At 42.5% G+C, this 23,219-nt stretch overlaps 2 long non-coding RNA genes across 3 annotated transcripts; one reads left to right on the top strand and one right to left on the bottom strand.

The window, feature by feature from the left end:
- Positions 1–16,855: 16,855 nt before the first annotated feature.
- LOC147644582 (uncharacterized) lies at positions 16,856–18,486 on the bottom strand. The gene is made up of 2 exons (XR_015270227.1): positions 18,071–18,486; positions 16,856–17,994 (listed from the first exon to the last, which is right to left on the bottom strand). It is a non-coding gene; the product is annotated as an uncharacterized LOC147644582 (long non-coding RNA).
- Positions 17,551–18,425, top strand: LOC147644583 (uncharacterized). 2 transcript variants are annotated; one of them, XR_015270225.1, is made up of 3 exons: positions 17,551–17,593; positions 17,676–18,019; positions 18,094–18,425. It is a non-coding gene; the product is annotated as an uncharacterized LOC147644583 (long non-coding RNA). The 2 variants fall into 2 exon arrangements; XR_015270226.1 differs by having other exon boundaries at positions 17,569–17,593; positions 17,684–18,019.
- Positions 18,487–23,219: the final 4,733 nt, after the last annotated feature.

Below are 23,219 nucleotides of genomic sequence, written 5' to 3'. Positions count from 1 at the left end.
CGTAGAATTGGTTCATATACCAGACAAAGAAAATGTCGTAGCGGACGCGTTATCTCGCCAAAACATAAACGCCGTAGAGGACGTACAGGAATCAGACGCAGCCACCATACATAGCGAACAGCCGCTAATATACACTATCGACTCAACCGATAACCCTGTAAATTGCTTCCGAAATCAAATAATAATTGAGGACGGAAACAGCTTCTCGGTAGACATTTTCATCTTGTTTAAGAACAAAAAGAGACACATAATAAGAATTCCCAATCGGGAAAATCTGCCAAATACGTTACAGAAAGTTGTAATAGCCGAAGTAGTGAATGGAATATACTGCTTTTTACCAACCTTGACATTCATCCAACACCGACTGGTTGAGTCGTTTGAGTCGGGAAATTCTACATATTTATATTTTTTTTTATCAAACCATCGCATCGAGGGCAATTGTGGACATAAAAACGCCATTGCTACACATACACAATTTTTTCCCGAAAATAAAAATAATCTACTGCGATAATGAAAGATCACTAAATTCCGAAACCATTAAATCAATCCTACTAAATCAGTTCAATATCACCATTTCCAATACTTCGCCCCTACATAGCACCTCAAACGGCCAAGTAGAAAGGTTTCACAGTACTTTGACAGAAATAGCCAGATGTTTGAAACTGGGAAACAGCTTAAACGATACTGTTGAATTAATTCTTCTGGCAACCAATAGGCATAATAATTAGATCCATAATGAAAGATCACTAAATTCCGAAACCATTAAATCAATCCTACTAAATCAGTTCAATATCACCATTTCCAATACTTCGCCCCTACATAGCACCTCAAACGGCCAAGTAGAAAGGTTTCACAGTACTTTGACAGAAATAGCCAGATGTTTGAAACTGGGAAACAGCTTAAACGATACTGTTGAATTAATTCTTCTGGCAACCAATAGGCATAATAATTAGATCCACTAGGTTAGGTTAGGTTATGTCGGACGGCCCTCCTGAGGGAGCCAATAATAGGCCAGTGTGGCCCTTATTTATCCGGATGTCGTTTTTCACATGGGCCTAGAGTCCTTTAGGATCGCGATAGTATTTGCGAAGGCAAGTAGTTCACCTGGCGACCTCTTGGAGGCATCTACTAGTGATGTCAGTACTGGGATACTTAGGTGCTTTACTCTTGCCTGCGTTAGGGCTGGGAACTTACAGATGAGATGCTCCAAGGTTTCGGTTTCCTCAGATGTATTGCATTTCCTGCAGTTGCCGTTGTTGGTAATGCTCAGACAGTGAACCGTAAGCATTATTTCGGGATAGATGCAGTACGTAATGGCTGAGTTTGTCATTGCGCTCTTTGCACACGATTTTAGTTGTTTTGCAAGTCGTGGAGTTTCCTCTCCACCTGCTTCTTGCTAGTACGTCCTAGTTCGTAGCTTTGGAGCTTTCTTAGAGAGACTGGGACGTTTTCTGTTCTATCGATAGCCAGTCCGACTCCTTCCTTTGCAATTTCGTCTGCGATTTCGTTTCCCTTTATGCCCCGGGGGCTGGGAACCCAGTAGATCCGCACTGACGTTGTCGTGCTCAGGATACCTAGTGCGTCACTGCTTGCCAGTAAATTTTTCAAACTGACGATTGAATGGATCTAATCGCCGCCTGACTGTCTTCGAACAGGTTTACCGCCTCACATGGGCGGTAAGCGCAAGCTCTACCGCCTTCCTGATGGCGAAGACTTCCGCCTGGAATATGCTGCAATGACTTGGTAGCTTATACGACAGCCTCATCTCGGGGTCTGTACAGTGTATGCCCGCTCCAACTCCTCCTTCCATCTTGGAGAGAGTGGTCCTGAACCGTTTTCCAGTCTTCAGGTCCCCTAAATGTTGATGTTTTCATATCCGGGCAAGTTCTAGGCGTCATGTAGTCAGATACACTGGTCATGGTTCGACCAATTGAACTGTGCCCGTATCCTTTTTTTGACATATTTCCTGGCGCTACTAGGCGCTGTATCGTATCCAAGTATCGTCTCTGGTGCATTGCCTGCCGCTGGGTTCTCTCCATAAGCATTTTGTAGGGTTTCCATGTTTTCCATGGCTTGCCACCACACTAAGCCCCCGTATAGCAGATTCGGACCAGATATGTAGACCCAGTGGATCAGAGCGGGTGAGAGGCCCCATGTGCTGCTGAGCATCTTATTGGATGCATATAGCGCAATGGTGGCCTTTTTCACCCTCTCTAGTACATTGGGTTTCCATGCCAGCCTGCTGTTCAGTACAGTGCCCAAGTATTTAACTTGTGTTTTCGGGGTCAGCCTAGTTGAGTTTTTTTTGGGGGGATCCATCTTGTATCTCTTTGTGAAGAGAATGAGGTCCGTCTTATCCGCATTGATACTGAGTCCTACCTTGTCCGTCCACTCAAATATCTCCCTTAGTGTTGATTTCAGGATCGAGCTAAGGGTCGATGGACATACTCCCGTGATAATTATGCTTATGTCGTCAGCATCGTTAGATCTGTTATCTTTGGGGCCTTCCTCTCGAACCTTTTGATTAGGTCGTCGACCACTAGATTCCATAGGAGGGGCGATAGGACTCCAGCTTGCGGCGTTCCTCTGTGCGCTCCTTGTACCGTGGAAGCGGTGCCCCCATCTGATTGTACCCGACTGCAACTTAGTAGTTTTCCTATCTAAAAGTTGATGGCGGGGTGCGTGTTAATCGGTCCTAGGCGCTCCACTAATTCTTATGTGCTAACATTATTGAATGCCCCGGATATGTCCACAAAGACTCCGAGCGCATATTCCTTGTTGTGCAGGGACCTCTCAATGGCGGCTACTAACGAATGCAACGCCGTCTCCACTGATTTCCCTTTTGTGAATGCGTGCTGGTTAGTTGACAGTGATCTGCCCACATTGTTTCTGATGTATAGGTCCAACAGCTTTTCTAGCGTCTTGGGTAGAAAGGAGGTGAGGCTTATCGGCATGTAGTCCTTGTAGTAGGAAGACAATCCTCGAGGTCCTCTATTGGATTGGGATATAGCCCCTACTAAGACAACCTGTATAGATGGCGTATAGCCATGGAGTAATAACTTCATTGGTCGCCTGCAACATGGCTGGAAATATTCCATCTAGTTCTGGCGCTTTTATCCCAGCGAAGGAGTCTATAGTCCACTGAATTCTTCTAGAGGATATGAGATCATTTGGGAGATGCTCTTCCTTGGTTGCTAGTACCTGGTGCTCGTTAGCATCGGTGATCTCTGTGCAACTTGGGAAGTGCGCGAGCATTAGTGCTGTTAGGGCCTCTTCGAGGCGAAGGCCCTAAGTCCACTGTCCGTCGCCTCGTTTGAGCTGACTCTGTGTGGTGGGTGGCTTTGAAAGCAACTTCCGTAGTCTACCCGTTTCTGCGGCCGACTCTATGTTGGAGCAGAAGTTTCTTCAAGAGCTTCTTTGCGACCTGCGTATTTCCTTCTTGTAATTCCTTAGCAGGATTTTTTATTCTTCGTTGATTATATCATCCTCCGCCTGCTTGGCGAGTTTGAAAAATTCTCTGAGGGTATCAAGTTAAAGCGAAAGGTCGTTATTCCACCAGGATGGTCTGGTCCTTTTCTTGCTTCTTGAAAACGGGCATGATGCGTGATATGCATCCAGTAATTCCTTTAAGAGGGTCTCTAAGGACTTTTCTATGTCTTCATCGGACTTTATTGTGCCCGGACTAGTCGCGAGTTTACGAGAGATTATATCTTATATCTTTCCCCAGTTAGTGTTCCAGGGGTTCCTAAAGACTGTTGTTTTTAGAGAGTAATCGAACACGCATTGGAACTGTATGTACCTGTGGTCTGAAAAGGATGGTCTCTCCAGGACCTTCCAGTCTGATACCATGGTACTTTGTCCCACTACGAGAGTTATATCTAGCACGTAGCACGGCCCCACGCTTACAAAGGTGTGTTCCTCCCCCACGTTTGCTATATCTAAATTGGTAGAAAGAATAAAGTCTAAAAGTGATTCACCTCTGTCTTTTATGTCGGGGCTTCCCAGCGTATGGGTGAGCATTGGCGTCTGCACCCACGATCAGTTGCTGGTCCTTTGGGCCGGGATCTACTAGACTCCTGAGTTCTTCCGATGAAGCTGGCTTATCGCGTGCATTGTAGCAGGAAGCTACCAGTAGGCGCTTTTTCTTGCTTTCTAGCAACAGGTCAGGTCGTCCGAGTTGCAACGAGACATAAGGTTAGCTTGGAGACCCTTCCGTACCCTTCTTTTCTGGGACTCTCTGCTGAGCATTGCCGTTTGGTAGCAAGCATATCCTCCATCTTGTTGTTGAAACAGATCGTTGATGCCATATTTGGAAGCTTAAGTGCAGCCTGCTCTCTTCGATCCTTTGATCGGCCCAGTTCTCCTCTTACCTTCTCCGCCTCGGTTAGGGCAGCTTTTGTCCGGAGGCGGCTCTGGATGCGGAGGGCAGGTTTGTACTGCGCCTTAGCTTTCTTCCCCTCGCTTAAACGCTTCGGCCCGTCCCTGCGCGGGGAGCTGGTGCCTGGTTCTGGCGAGCGAAGTAGCCTTTCTTCCTTCTCTTCCGAAAGCTGCATGTTCTCCAGGTCCGAGTCTATATAGACAACAGCTTCGCGTTTTTTTATAGTTATTGTGGCAGCAGCGTTACAACTGACTTGACCTGCTCCCGTCAAATCAGAGGTGTGACCGCTGGCGACACGCAGAGAGGATTGCTCCACTTCGTGCCCGACGGGGGTAGCAGTCACGCCTTCCACCGACGTTTACATCCCAGCCCCGGTTGCTTCTCCTTTCTCCATCCCTGCGAAAAATTGGTTTATTTCCGGGGAACCACACACTTGCGTGTAATGCCTGCCGCCAGGCACCTCCAACCATGGCTAGTGATTCATTACCTCCGGCGTTTAAGCGGAAGCCTTGGCTAGGCACTGTATTACCCCGGACAGAGCATGCGCCACTGCATTACCATTGTACGCGGTAAGACAGTGCCCATTGCCCAGCCGGCTCCCTTGTAGAGGGTTCAGCTGGAGGATTTTTGCCAGCCATTCGATCCACTCAGTAACTAATAAAAAACCAATAGAAATAGTTTACTCAAATCCAGGAAAGAACCCTTGATAATGCGAACAAGAATAGGACTTACAAAGATTATCAGGTCGGCGAAAAGGTTTTCCTAAAAAGCAAATAAACGCCTTGGGAACAAACTTTCCCCGTTATGTTCGGTAGAAGTTATTGAGGCAGACCTGGGAACCACGGTTCTTATTAAAGGGGAGGGTGGTCCACAAAGACTATCTACGCTAAGCATTTCCGCTAGATTCCTGACCCTTCTTTTTATATGTTTCTTATATTCATTTATATTCTTTTATATATTTATAGGATAGGAAAATACATTTTAGTTTTGGCACTAACGGCTGTTAGATCGGACGCGACGGTAAAACTGAACGACTACACGAACGAAGACTATATCCCAATAGAAGACGGTGACGTTGTAGTTTGGGAATCTTATGGGTACCTACAAAACGCAACGAACATGACAACCTACGAAAACTACGCCGACCAGACGGAAACTTTGACAATGACATTCACTGATGACCACAGAATACCAGTTTTTACGACGGACCTCAGACACATTCGCAAGTTGGTGGCTACACTAAAAATTCATCATAGGGCCGCTAGGAGTATTAACTTAATTGGGACAGCTTTAAAGGTTAATGCAGGCACACAGGACTTTAGTGACTGGGAGCAAATAAAATTCAATCAAGAGCAATTACTGAGAACAGATGAAGGGCAAACGGAATTAAATATCAAATTTCAAGAACGTTTGAACGAACTCGCAAACGCGATGAACCAAATTCAAAAATTTGGAAAAAATAATGAAACGCACCTTTTGGAAATAATTGTAGCAAAAAATAAAATCGTCATCACTGATTTGGAAAATATTCTAGGGCTTCACCCTAGCAAAATTAAATATTGTAAGCCCAGCAATTTCATATAGCTCTGAAATTAGCGAATTTAAGGACAGGCAGCCTATTAAAATTAGTCTAATAGAAATATTAGAAATATCTAGTATAAGGGGGCCATATCCGGTGGCCAACACGCACAGTCAAGAAACTGCCGACTACACACTGCAGGGGCAATCGCCCGGATTCCGGCCATAACACTCGGTCAGCAAATGATCGCTACTGGCCGGATATCAAATGCTGACCCGGATCGGGCAGAGGCCTCGAGCTGCAGCCGGATTAGACTCTTAATATCAAATGCTGACCCGGATCGGGCAGAGGCCTCGAGCTGCAGCCGGATTAGACTCTTAAGTTAGACTTAATTTGGTAATATAACTAAGCCCAAATCAAATTAATTCATATACAAAATTATAAAAAATATACAATATTTCATCCACTCGATTTATCTATACTATTATATAAAGAGGAAAGGTTTGTTTGTTTGTTTGTTTGTATGAATTGAATAGGCTCCGAAAGTACTTGGCAGATTTGAAAAATTCTTTCACTGTTGGAAAGCTACATCATTCCTGAGTGACATAGGCTATATTTCATTTAAAAAAAAAATAGGCATCCTTACTAAAATTACGATAACGTAATCCAAGGTGTTAAAAAAATATCAAAAAACTACCGCCCTCTACAGGCAGCCAGCTGAATCAAAGCATTTCCTGTCAAACATTCAAAACATATTGAAATAAGGAATTGGAGATAAAAATTTTATTTTTTTGTTCAGGTTCAGTAAGAAACGAAGTCATGCCACCCAAGAAGTCGAGTTTGGGTCGTCGTAATCGTAATACAGAAGCAAAAAGACGTAAGATTACGAATATAACTGACGAAGAACGGGCCTCCATCCGAGAGACTGAGCGGCTGAGAGCAATGCAGATGCACAAGGAAGAATCAGCAGAAAGACGAGCAGATAGGCTTGAGAGAAAACGATTAAGAGTTAGACAGTCGCGTTCTGCAGCAATCGATTTGATTCACTCTCAAAATAATGAACGCGACAGGGCAAGGGTAGCTGAAGCGGGTTTACAGCTTGCAGAAGATTAGATATAATCCAACTATTGATTACAGCTCGAATCGAATGTCGTTATTGGCCGGATGCATCAGGTCTGCATATCATGTCAGGCCTCTTAGATTGAATCAGACGAAACTTCGGTTCGAGGAATATATCCATTTGCGGGATGCTGTGATGAATGCTGCAACTCTCTTGAAGGAATGCAAAACTGCTCATTCTACTTTTAAACTTCCACAATCCGTCAATCTTGAACAACAATCTACATGTTCCATCCGCAAAAATGGACCTATTGGTAAATTACTACAAGACGCCTCGTTGATTATGTGGGACGAATGCACGATGAGCCATAGAGCACATATATAGGCCGTGAACAGAACCTTACAGGATCTAAGGAACTCCTCTGCAGTCATGGGCGGGATTACTTTTGTATTTGCTGGAGATTTTCGACAGACTCTTCCCGTTATTAACAGAGGCACGCGAGCAGATATCATCAAGGCATGCTTGAGATCGTCTCCCATATGGACTACGATTGAAACATTAAAATTAAGGACAAATATGAGAGCTCATCTTCATGGAATCACTGATAGCGATTTCCCACAGCAACTGCTAAAACTTGGGGAAGGAATTTTTCCAACTCCAAATTTAAGCGGTCATTGTGACATTCTTCTGGATGAGTCTCTAGGCCAAATACTCCATAATTTGGAAAATTTAATAGATTCTGTATACCCTGATATCGAGAATTTGCACGAAAGAGACTTCCATTGGCTGTGTTCTCGGGCTATAGTATCACCTAAGAATGATACTGTCAATAAAATAAATAATCTGATAAAAACATACAAATCGATCGACACTGTAACGAATATTGAAGATGCAGTCCATTATCCACAGGAATTTTTAAATTCGTTGAACCCCTCTGGACTGCCACCCCATGAATTGACGTAAAAAATCGGAATCCCACGGAATCATGCTTTTAAGAAATTTAAACCCTCCGAGCATGTGTAATGGGACGAGGCTGCTTATTAAGGAGTTAAAAGTCAATTTAATAGTAGCAACTATTATCACTGGCCCAGCAAGTGGTCAACTAGCTCATATACCGAGGATACCGATGATCCCAACTGATCTGCCAATACCATTTAAACGGCTTCAATTTCCGGTAAAAACTTCTTTCGCATTAACAATTAACAAGTCTCAAGGCCAAACCTTCGAATTAGTAGGGATCGATCTGCGAAAGAAATGTTTTACTCATGGTCAACTGTATGTTGGTCTATCGTGAGTCGGAGCCCCTGAAAATCAATTTATTTTGGTGCCACAAAATAAAAGAACATGAAATATTGTTTACAGAGAAGCTCTAACAAAATAAATGTATTTTCTTTTAGGGTTATGACCTCAATAATTGAAAAAAAAGGATGAATATGTGTCATATTATTATTATTATTATTATTATGAATGTGTTAAAATTGACAAATCTAAATGTAATGTTTAATGCCCGTGCGAAGCCGGGACGGGCCGCTAGTGTTAAATATATGCCAAACTTACACACTATTTTAAAAATATATAGATACACACAAACAAACCCATACACTATAAGCACAAAATAAAATTATACATGTATTCATACATATACACAAAGTAAAAAATGTACAATATTTCATCCAATCTATTTAAAAATAAAAAATATGCAATATTTCATACGCACAAATTTAACCCTATTTTATTTACATCAAAGAAATACCAATTTATTTACATACATACATACATAAATATATTGGGAAAGCTTCTCACTATTCTGTATAAATATATATTTACAAACCTACATACATATATTGGGCAAGCTTCGCGGTATTCTGCCCTGAGCATCGATCTCCACAACTATTACATACATACATACACACTCCCGCATAAGGGCATATCAAGCAATTATTTGTCATTTTTTTCGTCTCCTCTTTGTGCCTAGATTGTGTACAATTCCACAGTGATCGAGCAGCCGAACAGTGCCGACGAAACAAAATCCGTCACCTACAACTTTAAAGAATTAAATTTCGGGAACCGAGAATTTAAAATTATCCGAATTTTATATATATTTTTTTAATTACTGTGTAACGACCTTCACACGCGTTAGCTATTTTATACCTGGTTGTCCAGCTAGTTTGTTTTTGGCGTTTTTTTCTTATCTCGGTGGTTGGCGTTTTTAATCGGTTTTATTTAGCTCACCCCGATTGTTTTATTATTTAGTCTTGGGTCAAATTTAGTAATTCAAATTTCACCCTCTTCCTGTCAACCGATTAATTTAAAATTTTGTATACACTTTGGATTTTGGTGACAATACAATTATGTGTATTCATTATCATTATAAATTCAAGATGGCCGCCGCTACAAAATGGCGGATAACTAAGGTTTTATCAATCCCATTAACATGGGTATCAAATGAAAGGTCTCAACAAGTAGAATACAATTTACTATGAAAAATTGAAATCTAAGATGGCCGCCGCTACCAAATGGCTGATATCAATTGTTTATCAATCCCAACAATATGGGTATCAAATAAAAGGGCTTGACAAGAAGAATACAGTGCACTATACAACCGTAATATTTAAGATGCGCGCAGCCACTAAATGGCGTATAATAATAAGATTTAAATTTAGAAATTGAATCTGTAATTTAGGTATCTTACGCGCCGAGAACTGTATGGCATTAGGGTGGATTGAAATCATATGTCGTTAGCGTTTTCCCCTCAAGACTCAGGCGCATCTTTTTGTACATACCCTTGCCCCTTTATTGGAGCTCTGGGGGGGGGGGTCGACCGTTTAAATGTCCATTACTCGTGGACTCGTACCAAAATGGTTACAAAAAATATAAATAAGAATAGGTAAAAAAACTTTTTAAGTTAAACGGTTTAATGTTAAACATACATTGCAATGTTTAAGATAAATGTACTGAAAACCAAATAATAAAAATAGGTAAAAAACTTTTTAAGTTCTACGGTTTTTATCTTAAACATACATTGCAATGTTTAAGATAAATGTACTAAAAACCAAAAAATAATAAAATAGATACAGTCGTGGAAATTATAAACATATGCATAGACTAGACTAAAATAAAACCGTGGGGCACGTCAATTGTCTACAAATTATCGACTTAATGTGCAATAGAAGAATCCTTTAATTCGATGTTAGGCGGTTGGCCTGCAGACGGTGAGGAAATTACTTACTATTTTTTTTCTCATCGAAATTCCAATAGTTATACACTCCATGTAAATAAAAGAGATGTTTCAACTAGTTTATCGTTGGACATTCACACTGCTGGCTGGCGAGGAATCGTTTCACTGCTCGTAGTTTGTCTTTAATAGACAAAACATATGATAAAAGTACTACTCGCTCACCACTATGATACCCTAAAACTCGCTTATAATCGAGCATGCTAGCTTGTTTCCACAGTCTAGCCCTACTTATCACACGTCCATCGTTGTCGGTTGAACAACTGCCTAATTATAGTGTAACATTACAAAACAATCATTTTAATCAACGATTGTAGACAATTGACGTGCCCCACGGTTTTATTTTAGTCTAGTCTATGCATATGTTTATAATAACCACGACTGTATCTATTTTATTTCGATTTCCCAAAGCCAACCCATCCACTCCGGTACCGGCTTGCGCTTGGCCAACACCCAAGTCCGAAAGGAAGAACCGCCTCAGCGTTGTCCACTTCTCAATGAAGGAATCTTCCGTCGACAAATTCGAAGGCCATTCCCCGTATTGTCATTTCCCATCCACTGCCGAAAGCATCGAGCGAATCTTCGCTTGTAGTTAAGCCAGAGAATCCCTTCGCTTCCGGAAGTAAATTCCTAAGTAAATTCCTGACACGCGCAGTCAGCAAAGGAATGGCATCCTCCGATCAGCCAACGGCAGCAACCACTGCGTTGCACAAATTCATTGCGGTCAGCGATCGAGTAAGCCTCTTTCGTCCGGTTGTCGTTTACCTTTGTGTGATACGGAAGTTTTCGACGGGGTCTACCTCCGATGGCCCACTTTCAGGGACCTGTTCATGGCAGTTTATGTCAATAAACCCAGAGTTTCATTTCTCAAGAGTCTGGTCAAGCTCTAAAGGAGCTTCTGCCAACGATTCAGGGGTATTTAAAAACGCTTGCACACTCCCAAATATCCACAGAGAACTGGGATTGTCTGCTGGTCTTCCTTATGGGAACAGTCCCTCACTTCGAAATCCGAAATACCAGCTTGGGAAGAAATGAACACCTTCCTGAGTGAGAGGTATCGGACATTTAAGGCCATCGAGGATATGAAATCGACTCAGACAGTTCCGAAAAGGCTTCAATCCTTCGAGACAAAGGTTAGCACCAACCAGAGAGGGTGTGACTTATGCTCCAAGGAGAATCATCCAGTGAGATTGTGATCGCGCTTTTTCCAAATGTCAGTTGACGCGCGTTCCGGTTACATCAAAAAGAAGCAGCTATGTCTGAATTGTTTCGCGAGAGGTCATCAGCTTCGTGATTGCTCAATTACACACAGCTGTTTTTCTCCTTCTCCACCTCGCCCTCTGCACCCTCCAAACCCTCCAGCCGTAATGCATCTGCGAGCACATCAACGGTGCAAAATTACATCGGCTCCGGCACACACAACCGTGTGTGCCATTTGGGCACGAACTACCGAGCACGAGCTTTAATCGACTCGGGATCAGTGGCGACGTTCATTTCCGAACGTCTTTCCAAAATCATTATGTTGGCATTCCGTAACATCCAGACTCAAGTCTCCGGACTAAGCCACTCAGTTTCGGCAAAGTCGACGAGACTTTGCAATTTTGCAATCCGCTTCCCTACCAAACCGGGTCTACAATTAGACACCGTAGCCTATGTCCTTCCGGAATTAACGGGCAAATTGTCCTCGCATCCAATTGTGAGAAATTTCTTGAAGGACCTGCCCGATGCCCAATGGCTCCTAATCGGAGCCGACATTCTACCGTCAGTGATGATGGGTGTCTCTCGAAGGGATATTTGCGGCTCACTTTTAGGCCAAGAAACTATCTTTGAGTGGGTGCTTACGGGGCCAACCTCCAGTATGCAGGGCAACCGAGTCGCATTCTTCACGACTCAGATACGTAATGTTAATAATGATGCATTGGACACACTTCTCAGCAAGTTATGGAAGGTAGAGGATTTATCAATAAAGATGGTAGGAGAATTGAATTCCTATTGTGGGAGTAATTTTATCCGAACAACGAGAAAAGACGCAAGCGGGAGGTACGTGGTCACGCTCCTGTTCTGCGACCCCAAAACTCCGGCTCCAATCTGGGATATTCAAGGTCCATTGCGTTAGCTCAGGTTCTTCGAAATGAAAATGGTTTAAAAAGACACTTTTCCCTAAAAGAGCAATATGACAGCGTGACTCAGGAATATCTGGATCTGGGTCATATGATAGAAGTTCCACCGACTCATAGTTCTCTTATCTACTTCTTCCACATCATGCGGTACTTAAACCCGAGAGCATCACTACAAAGCTTCGCGTTGTATTTAAAGCCAGCTTAAATGATATTCTTCATGCTGGCCCAGTCCTGCAATTCGATTTAACTATCCAGATTCTGAAATGACGGTACTTTTAATACGTATTTAGTGCAGGCATCACAAAAATTTACCGTCAAATCTGGGTCAATCCGAAGCAAACGCCTTATCAAAGAATTCTGTTTCGAAATAATGAAGGGGATATCCAAGACTTCGGTTACCTTGGGGTCAACTGCGCGCCTTTCGTCGCCATTCGAGTGCTGCAAAAGCTGGCAGAGGCCATTTCCAAAAGCCAGCCGAATTATAAACCAAAATATGTAAGTCGACGACGTTGTAGCAGGAGCAAACTCCCTAAATGAAGCCCAAGCCTCAATCCAAGAGTTGCAAGAGGTTCTTAACTCCGCGGGTTTCTTGTTTAAAAAATGGACTGCCAACCACATGACTATTTTCGAGAATATTCCAGTCGAGTACCTCCTTCATTGCGAGTTCTTCGACATAGATGCCGAAAGAACGGCCAAGACACTCAATATTCGATGGAAGGCAAGGTCCGATGAATTCTTTTTCGTCCCACCAGAGATAGCATTGGAAACCTCCTACATCAAGCGCGAGGTGTTAGCCTAAATTGCGAGGTTATTTCATCCGGATGGTTCGCTTCGTTCATAATGCGTTCAAAAATCGTCATGCATGAGATTTGGCTGCAAGATCTGGGCTGGGACGATACGCTTCCTAGAGAAATGATTCAGAGGTGGCGATCGTTCCTCCTTGAATATTCCGGCCTCAGCCAGATCTGTGTTCCGAGATGGGTCCAGTATCAGCCCGATATAAAAGTTAAGTACCATAGCTTCTGTGATGCGTTCCAAAAGGCTTTTGGAGCGGCTATCTACGTGAGTGTCGAGTTTGGTCCCGTACCTTCTCACACCTCTTCACAGCCAAGACACTAGGCGCTCCAGTAAAGACCTTGTCCCTCATCAGCCTAGAGCTCTGTGGTGCTGGTGGCAACGGTTCTTCCACATATGCCGATTGCCGACTGATTCCACGATCGTGATGGCCTGGTTAAGAAAGCCTGCTTGCAACTGGATCAGTCGACTGCTAGCCACACGTTCGATCCGAACAGAATTCCGTCGATTTAGCTAGACAAGGCGTGTCCCTACCTAGCGGATAGTCAACTGTGGTTGCATGGACCTGAGTGGCTGCAAGAGCTATGGCCAGCGCAAAGCGATGTCCATCCGAACACAGAGCTAAAGCAGCGGGCGGTCAGGGTGTATTTTAGTAAGGCCCCCTCTGACGAGTTTCTGGAACGTTTTTCCAAGCTGGACAAAGCACTGCGAGTCCTGGCGTATGTTCGACGATTCTTTAAGCGCTGCCGCGGCTCTATCCCGCCCACTTTACGACTCACTAGTAAAGAAATACGAGAGGAAAAAAGAGCGCTGATCTCCATTGCACAGCATAGAGCATACGGCCAAGAGCACAAGTGCTTGCCAGAAAAATGGCCCCTTCTAGTGGCATCTCCAATCTTATATCCGTTCATTGACCAACACGGCCTTCTTAGGGCATGTGGACGCATCACTGCGACAAAAGCCCTGGATTATGATGAGCAACATCCATTCCTTCTGCCCTACAACTGTAGGCTGGCTCGCCTTCTGAATCAATTAACTCACCAGATGACCCTCCACGACGGCAGTCAATAGATTGTGCGCCTGATCCGATCAAAGTATTGGATTCCCAAAATCAAGAATATGGTGAAGGCGGTATGGAATCTGTAGAAGGTTTGCATGAATTACAAGAAGAAACTTCAAACACAGCTGATGGGCAATCTTCTGAGAGACCGAGTCTCCTTCTCCAGGGCCTTTACCTACACGGGCATTGAATTTGCCGGCCCTTTCGAGATCATGAATTATACCGGGAGAGCATGTCTCGTTACCAAAGGATACGTGTGTGTATTTATGTGTTTTTCCACTAAGTCTATCCATTTGAAACCCGCCTCCGATCTAACAACCGAGAAGTTTCAAGCAGCCTTTGCTCCTTTCGTAGTTAGGCGCGGTTGTCCTCAGCGGGTCCACTCGCATAATGGCAAGACCTTTGTGGGGGCAGCAGCTTATCTTTCAAGGGACTTTCTACAGGCCTTCAGGTGAATGAAGCAAATAGCCTTCAAGGACTAGTATTGCGGTTTATACCACCAGGGCCTCCACACATGGGGGGTCTGTGGGAAGCCGGGGTGAAAGGTTTCAAAACTCTTTTCTTCAAATCCACGGCTACCCTCAAGTACACATTCGAGGAACTAGCGACGCTTCTTCCGAAGATCGAAGCTTGCCTCAATTCTCGACCCCTCTCCCCAATGTCCAAAGATCCATCCGATTTGCTGGCCCTTACACCAGGCCATTTCCTGATTGTAGGGCCGTTGCTTTCCATGAAGAGGAGTATCTGAAGTACAGGAGGAGTATCGCAGTACAATAAAACGCCCCGCCCACAAGGTCATCCGTCTCCCTGTGGAGAATTAAGTCCCCAATGTGTCCAGCAAGGGAAATATTGCCTCCTCCAGTCGCATAATCGACTCCGACTAAAGTTTTTTTCTTTTTTTTCCCTCGCAGAAATATTCGGCATCATGGTGCCGCGTCCTCGAACCGGCGAAACTTTGCACAGCAGACGCTCCCGACTTATTCAATCCTACCGCTGCCGAGTCCGCCGGGGAATCCATCCTCTTCTGAAATGCAAGAGGTTTCAAAAACTAAGCGCTCAAAGGCGTCTTCGAGCAGTGCTTATCAACAAGTACTGCTCGAACTGCATCGCCCACCACCATTCGGAGGGCACGTGTCGCAGCACCAATGGTTGCAAAAACGGTGGGGGGAGCCACCACACTCTGCTACACATACACGAGGAGCCGCGCCGTTCACTTCCAGCTGCAGCTGCTCAAAATTCTTCGAAACACACGCGCCAGCTTGCTCCGCGTCGGAGGACGGAGCCGCGGCCGTCCGCTATAACCGTCTCCAGGTCTCCGTCGCCAGCCATCGAGTCAACCCGCCCTGCGGCCTCCACTCCGTCCTCGGCTGTGGCAGCGTTTCTGCACCAGAAGGTCGTCCACGTTTTCCCGACGGCCTGCGTCGTGCTGGATACCGGGACGACGATCTTTGAGAGATGGGCCATGATTGACCCGTGTGTGGCGGTCAGCTCCATTGATCGGTCGCTGGCGCCAGCGTACCGGCAATCGACAGTGGAGACAGGAGATGACGAAGTCTGCTCGGCGACCATCCAGTTCCGGACAGGTAGCTTCAGCCTCGAAATGCTTCCGAGGCTTGATCCAAGCCTCAAGATCCGAACCAACCGAGGTTCCTGAGATTTAAAGATGGGTTGCCTGTCGCCCAGAGCACCGTGTTTGGATGGACCGTCACCGGAGCATGCCGAGGGGTCTAACGCTGCTTTGCGTGCCCAAGGGGGGGGGGGTTAGAATGTTCAAGCCACAACGGCGCTTAATTTCGAGCATCAGTGTGGGAGCAAGAGCTCTCGCTCTCGCTTGCTCTCGGTCGTCGCTCTCTCGCTCCCGTCTCCTAGCCGAAGACACCAGGCACGCCTGTTTGGGTTAGGTGTTAGTAGGCGCGATGGAAAGTATAGGACGAAATACGAAGAAATAGACTGCCAGCGTTCTGCCTGGTTGTTTTCTTGCATGTTTACTAAGTGTGTTAGAATTAAAGATTTTAATTCTAATTTTGGTAATATAGAAGGCAATAAACGCCTTCCGAAACTAAAAACTGTATTACTTTTAGAAGGTAACTTATTCTAATTTTTTCTCGTTATATTAGCTATTTTCCTTCTTACGCGTATATATTGAACGCGATCGTGTCATACGTTGCGACCCTCGGTCGATTGGGCAGAAAGTGGTCGAGGGAATAGGACCACTAAGCAAGACAGCAAATAGTACAAAAAAGTACTATCACAAAAACGGCTGAGCCTAGAACTCCAGAATACTCGAACGAAATGTCTAGAACCCCAGAGTCCCTATGGCTTTTTCGAGTTCGAAGCATTCGTTCGAAACCGAACACAAGATTTTACTTTTCAGTAGCAAATGGACCGTGGAACGATGAACAGAGGTGCGTCTCTTTGCGCTGTGCTCTCGTTTCTGTGCATGTGTGTATATGTGTACAAGCGCTCGCACATTTGTATTTCAGCATGCAGAGTCTGTTTTATAGATATCGGACGGCCACAGCCAGTGCGCCGAAGCGGCGGCTCACTTGCTTATCACGTCACAGCAATACTTAGCGGCTAGCGCTTGCATTGGGAGACACATTATTTAAGTTATCTAAGTATAATTACTACTTAAGTTTTTTTTTCTGACAATATATTTCCCAAAAGGCATTTTTGACCGACCAGAAATTATTATTGAATTCTATATTGTAATAAATCATTTTTATATGCTTCAGTACATTTGCAAATTTATAAAATTATAATAAATAAAAACTAATTCTATAATTAATTAATTAATTGTAAACTAGAATATAATAATAGATTTATGGTAATTTGATGACATTATTTTTCAACTATGAACAGAACGTACTCACATATAAGAACATACATACTTATGTATGTACCCTGCAGTACCAGTCATAAGAAATTCATTAACGTTTCATTAACAGTCATGGGGGTGCTGTTGATGATTCATCGATGACAGGGCATACAAACTGTTGATGAATTTAATATGGGCATGTCATAGGCTGTCATCTATAAAAATTCATCAACAATTCATCGATGATTCATCATCAACTCTGGTGTTCTAGACATTTCGTTCGGGTACTCTGGGGTTCCAGACTCAGCCGTTTTTATGATAGTACTTTTTTGTACTGTTTGACTTCTCTATGTATTTCTAGCTTAGTGATAGAACTTAATAACAAACCTTAGGGGATTTTCTAAATCCAGTTATAGTCGACCATATAGTCCGTTTCTGTGCAAAGTAGTCCCTTAGTTTTAAATCTATCTGAATAAAACTTCACAGTTATGCCGGGGTTGGAATTTCGTTTACAACTTCGTTTGTTTTTTTTTTTTTTTTTTTTTTTAATTAGTTAGTGAATAGTGCACACATTGAATCTGAGAATACGGCAATAGTATTACTTAATGGTAATTTATGAGATTAATTTTTTGTAACTCTTTTGCGTATTAAAACCTTAAGTGACAAGAGTTTAAGTACATCCCTGCCTAGTACTATAGAATATAACGACTTAATTACTACAATCGTTGGCTAAGAAGATGCATACTCAGTACACGTGGCGTAGACGGCTAATAGTTACAAATCGTCATAATGAATAAATAAGGAAAAAGAATGTCAGCAGAACCAACGACTGCAGCAGAAACGGTGACAGCGATTGAACGACGTGTAGCCTATATAAACGGATGGTAAGCTTCAGCAAAGTTAGTTCTTTGTTACGAACTGCTTTTCTTCGATGGGGCATGGCTGGCTAGCCAGTCGTCTCGGGGAGAGATTTTTCACCGTCACATCACAATTCCAGCTGATCTGGAATCTATAACGAAACGGACAGGAGAACAGTAATCAAAATTTGAACCAAAGCAATATTTAAAGGCACAACTCAAACTAACTCCTTCTTGTCTCCCGGATGTAGGCTTGGGGCATGGCTGGAAACACCCCTGAATGCACCCTCCCTTCCTGGAATCCGCAACTTCACGAAATTGGTTGCTTTGTTCACGTGTGATTCTGTTTTACATACATACATATGTATTTGTTCACAAAATGTTTAACTTGCATTGTATGTCATAAATTTATGTATTTAATTTAATTTCGATATTTTCATTTGTTTTTTTTTTTTTTGTTTTTGACTTGTTTATGTGCTTAGCATAGTCGTTCTAATGTCTTGCTTCGACTTTGTGCATTTGATATCACAGTTTAAGGAATGAATGAATAAATAAATATTTATGCAGAGACAAACTAAAGAAACGTTGTTGAATAAGTTAGCACAGGCACAATCAACTAAATAGATACATAAATAATCAATAATAAATAAATAAATAAACAGAAATGAATAATAAATATGTAATACATATTTTAAATAAATAAATAAATATGTAAATATGAATAAATATAGGTTCCCCTCCATATACATATATATTATATACATATTATGCTACAGTTTTGTGTCAAATTTTATGAAAATCGGACGACTATATTGTCATATATACTTACATGCATACACACTGAAAACCTATGTATATGTATGTACACATGTTGTAAAAATGAGCTTTTACCTCGCAGAACTTCACAGCTTCGAAAGCTTAGATTAAAAGTTAGTCTTAAGCTGATCACTACTCAGAGCGGAATTAATTAAAGAATTAATTATATTATAAAAATAAACCCGCGTGTAATAATTAAACAACCAAATACAAGTGCCTCGAGAGCATTCTTGTACCAACTGAGAAAGTTGGCAATCAACACTAAACTGGCGACGAGGATTTAAAACTTAAAACTACAGCTACCTAATATCAACAACTATAAACTCTAAAATTTCGTGTTGCAGTACTATATTTTACATTAATACAGGGAAAAAACATAGTAGTGGACATCGCTAAATACTAAGCGCACACGTGCTAAAAGTACTTTACGTAACAGAGCAGAGTAAGATAAGCAGCAGAGTAAGATAAGAAAGAAGAACGAAAAACTTTTCTTTGTCCGGGTAATTTACACATAGATAAGTTAAAAATGGATGCTACTAGTATAAATGCCTTTAATTTAACTTTGAACTGCTTGAAAAACGTACAAGACTTTGATGGCACCGATGCTAACCAATTGCCAGACTTTATTTCGCAAATTAAAGCAATTATGCCAATGCTCGCCGGTTATGACGATGCAACGGGAAAAATCTGATTTGGCTTTGTACGAAATAAATATGTAGGAATATCAAGACCAGTTATTCACAGGTACGGTAAAATCGAAAATTGGGATAACTCATAGAAATTTTGCTGAAAAACTTCGGAGAAAAAGAAAACAGCGATAACTTAATGGACATGCTTAAAATGTGTAGGGTAGACGGTACAATAGAACAATATTATGATAAAATTAACGATTTTGCAAATCGCTTGCATAATCGTATACTTACACACAACGATGAGACATACAGCACAGGCGAAGTAAACAGAATTGCATTGCGAGTATTTAGAGACTATGATTTTTGCTCGGAACCCCAAAACACTAGATGAGGGCTATAAAATCATCGAGGATGCTAGACATCAGAACTATACGTTTTACGGACCTTTCCGCAAAACTAATAAAAATAGTAAACCAAACTATAGGTCAAATTTCAGCGATGATAATCAAAATTCTAATGAGCAACTAGTACCTCAGACGGACGATTCTAATAAAGGCCAGCAAAACCACTTCAAACCTGACTATAATAAATTCAGTACCAACTCAAGGTTCCAAAAACAGGCCAAAGACACCTCAGCTAGCGCATGTTCAAAAATGTCAACAAGTAGCCGAAACAGCCAGTCCTCTGGGCAAAATAAACTGTCTTCGGAACCAATGGAAATTAATCAATCGAGTGGAAATTTTCAATCGTTAGGGTCAGAAGATTACCTTATATAGAAATTAAAACTCATGTTAGGACACTACTTTTCGTTATAGATACTGGAGCAGAGTTCAGCATCATTAACGAAAACTTCTGTAACCCAAAATGGAAAACCAATCTATATATATAAAAATGCTCTGTTCGTGTCTACATCCTTCATAGACTCGAAAAGTTCTGAACCGTTTAAGCCCAAATTTTTACACAACATGCGTTGAGGTTCCAGCTCGGTTATTGACTACTTTTGATGTTGATAGCTTATCTGCGGTGGCGAATATATCTATTTTTTTTGCGTTTCCAAGTGCCCCTACTGCTGCGCCATCTACAGGCAGCCAGCTGAATCAAAGCATTTCCTGTCAAACATTCAAAACATATTGAAAGAAGAAACTTGAAAAGATCTGAACCGTTTATGCCCAAATTTTTAGAGAACATGCGTTGAGGTTCCAGCTCGGTTATTGACTACTTTTGATGTTGATAGCTTATCTGCGGTTGCGAATATATCTATTTTTTTAGCGTTTCCCGTGCCCCTACTACTGCGCCCTCTACAAGCAAATCAAAGCATTTCCTGTCAAACATTAAAAACATATTGAAAGAAGAAATTGGAGATACAAATTTTATTTTTTGTTCAGGTTCAGTAAGAAACGAAGTCATGCCACCAAAGAAGTCGAGATTGGGTCGTCGTATTCGCAATACAGAAGCAAAAAGACGTAAGATTGCGAATATGACTGACGAAGAACGGGCCTCCATCCGAGAGACGCGGCTGCGCGATGAACTTTTACTCATACAGGTTAATGGTTCGGAGGACCGATTGCAATCATATATTGAAATGTCGTCAGTTGTTTCATCAGTACATTGTCGATATGTATGCAAAAATTGAAACAACGTTTGCTGTTCCTCCGATTGAATCAGAAGAAACTTCGGTCCGAGGAATATACCCATTTGCGGGATGCTGTGATGAATGACCGTAATACAACCAACGTTGGAAAGCTCACGATTTTGCCATCCTCATACATAGGTAGTCCACGCCACATGCATGAATATGCTCAAGATGCCCAGGCATATGTTCGTTGCTACGGCCGTCCAGACTTATTTATCACCTTCACATGCAATCCAGCTTGGGACGAGATAGTGCAGCTGTTATTTCCTGGACAATCATATAGGGATAGGCATGACATCACAGCCCGTGTTTTTAGACAAAAGCTTAAGTCACTGATGGATTTCATTGTGAAACATGGAGTTTTTGGATCTGTGCGGTGCTGGATGTATTCAGTAGAATGGCAGAAGAGAGGATTGCCGCATGCGCACATACTGATTTGGCTGTATGATAAAATTACTCCAGACGAAATTGACAATGTGATATGCGCTGAGATTCCACGGGCAGAGGTTGATACAGATTTGCATGCAGTTGTCATCAAGAACATGATCCATGGCCCATGTGGTACCCTCAACCGAAGTTCACCAAGCATGGTAGACGGGAAGTGTTTCAAGCGATATCCTCGAGCATTTACAGCCAACACCGTAACAGGGGAAGATGGATATCCTCTGTATAGGAGACGGTCAACTGAAGATGGAGGGACTTCGGCAACTTTAAACATGAGAATTGGTGATATTGAGGTAGACAATCGTTGGGTGGTTCACCACTATTGTCAAAATCATACAAAGCGCACATCAACGTAGAATATTGCAATTCCGTGAAATCGATTAAATATATCTGCAAGTACGTGAATAAAGGCAGCGATATGGCAGTTTTTGGTGTTCAGGCAGAAAATGGTGACAGCAATGCAGTACGAGTTGTCGATGAAATATCTCAATACCAGGCTGGAAGATACATAAGCAGCAACGAGGTTGCATGGAGAATTTGTTCGTTTCCCATTCATGAACGCTATCCAGCTTTAGTTCACTTGGCAGTCTATTTGGAGAATGGTCAACGTATCTATTTCACAGAAAGAAATGTGCAAGAAAGAGTCCTGAATCCGCCAGCGACAACTCTGACTGCCTTCTTCACCTTATGCCAGGAAGATGATTTTGCCGGAACATTGATGTATTCAGAAGTGCCCTCTTAACCACAATATGCCACAGAGAAACGTGGCAGGGTACAGCTAGTCTATATATATAAAAATGATCTGTTCGTGTCTACTTCCTTTATAGACTTGAAAAGTTCTGAACCGTTTAAGCCCAAATTTTGACACAGCATGCGTTGAGGTTCCAGCTCGGTTATTGTCTACTTTTGATGTTGATAGCTTATCTGCGTTTGCGAATATATCAGTTTTTTTTCGCGTTTCCCCGTGCCCCTACTGCTGCGCCCTCAACAGACAGCCAGCTGAACTTTCAATACGTCTAGAAAATTCTGACATGACAATGGAATTGACAGAAGGAATTTGCAATGAAACTTTGATAAGGATTGAAGAAAAGAAAAAAATATTTTAAACATTTTGAAAATTATTCTTTTTTGTTTGACTTATTTCTTATGCGTGCAACCACAATATGCCACAGAAAAACGTGGCAGGGTACTGTCAGGCTCTCAAATTCAAAAAAGAAACAAAGGGATTGTGTTGCGCTTCCGGAAAAGTGAAATTGCCTCAACTTGAAGTACCACCAGAGCCTCTGTACTCTCTATTCGCTGGATCTACTGCTGAAGCGAAGCATTTCCTGTCAGACATCCCCAACATATTGAAAGAAGAAATTGGAGATTAAAATTTTATTTTTTTTTTTCAGTTTCAGTAAGAAACGAAGTCATGCCACCCAAGAAGTCGAGTTTGAGTCGTCGTACTCGCAATACAGAAGCAAAAAGACGTAAGATTACGAATATGACTGACGAAGAGCGGGCCTCCATCCGAGAGACTGAGCGACTGAGAGCAATGCAGATGCACAACGCGGAATCAGCAGAAAGACGAGATAGGCTTGAGAGAAAACGATTGAGAGTTAGGCAGTCGCGTTCTGCAGCAATCGATTTGATTCACTCTCAAAATAATGAACGGGACAGGGCAAGGGTAGCTGAAGCGCGTTTACAGCTTGCAGCAGATCAAAACCTGCAATACAATCGTCTTGCATTCCGATATAATCAAACTGTTCATTATAGCTCTAATCGCAATGTCGTTATTGGCCGGATGCATCAGGTCTGCACATACTGGCAGGCTCTCAAATTCAAAAACGAACCAAAAGGATTGTGTTGC

This window comes from Drosophila serrata, unplaced genomic scaffold (assembly GCF_035046125.1).
Source record: "Drosophila serrata isolate PLE 108 unplaced genomic scaffold, ASM3504612v1 contig_151, whole genome shotgun sequence".
NCBI classification, from domain to species: domain Eukaryota; kingdom Metazoa; phylum Arthropoda; class Insecta; order Diptera; family Drosophilidae; genus Drosophila; species Drosophila serrata.
Note: the sequence above shows the minus strand (reverse complement) of the source record. Positions and strands in the feature narration are given on the sequence as shown.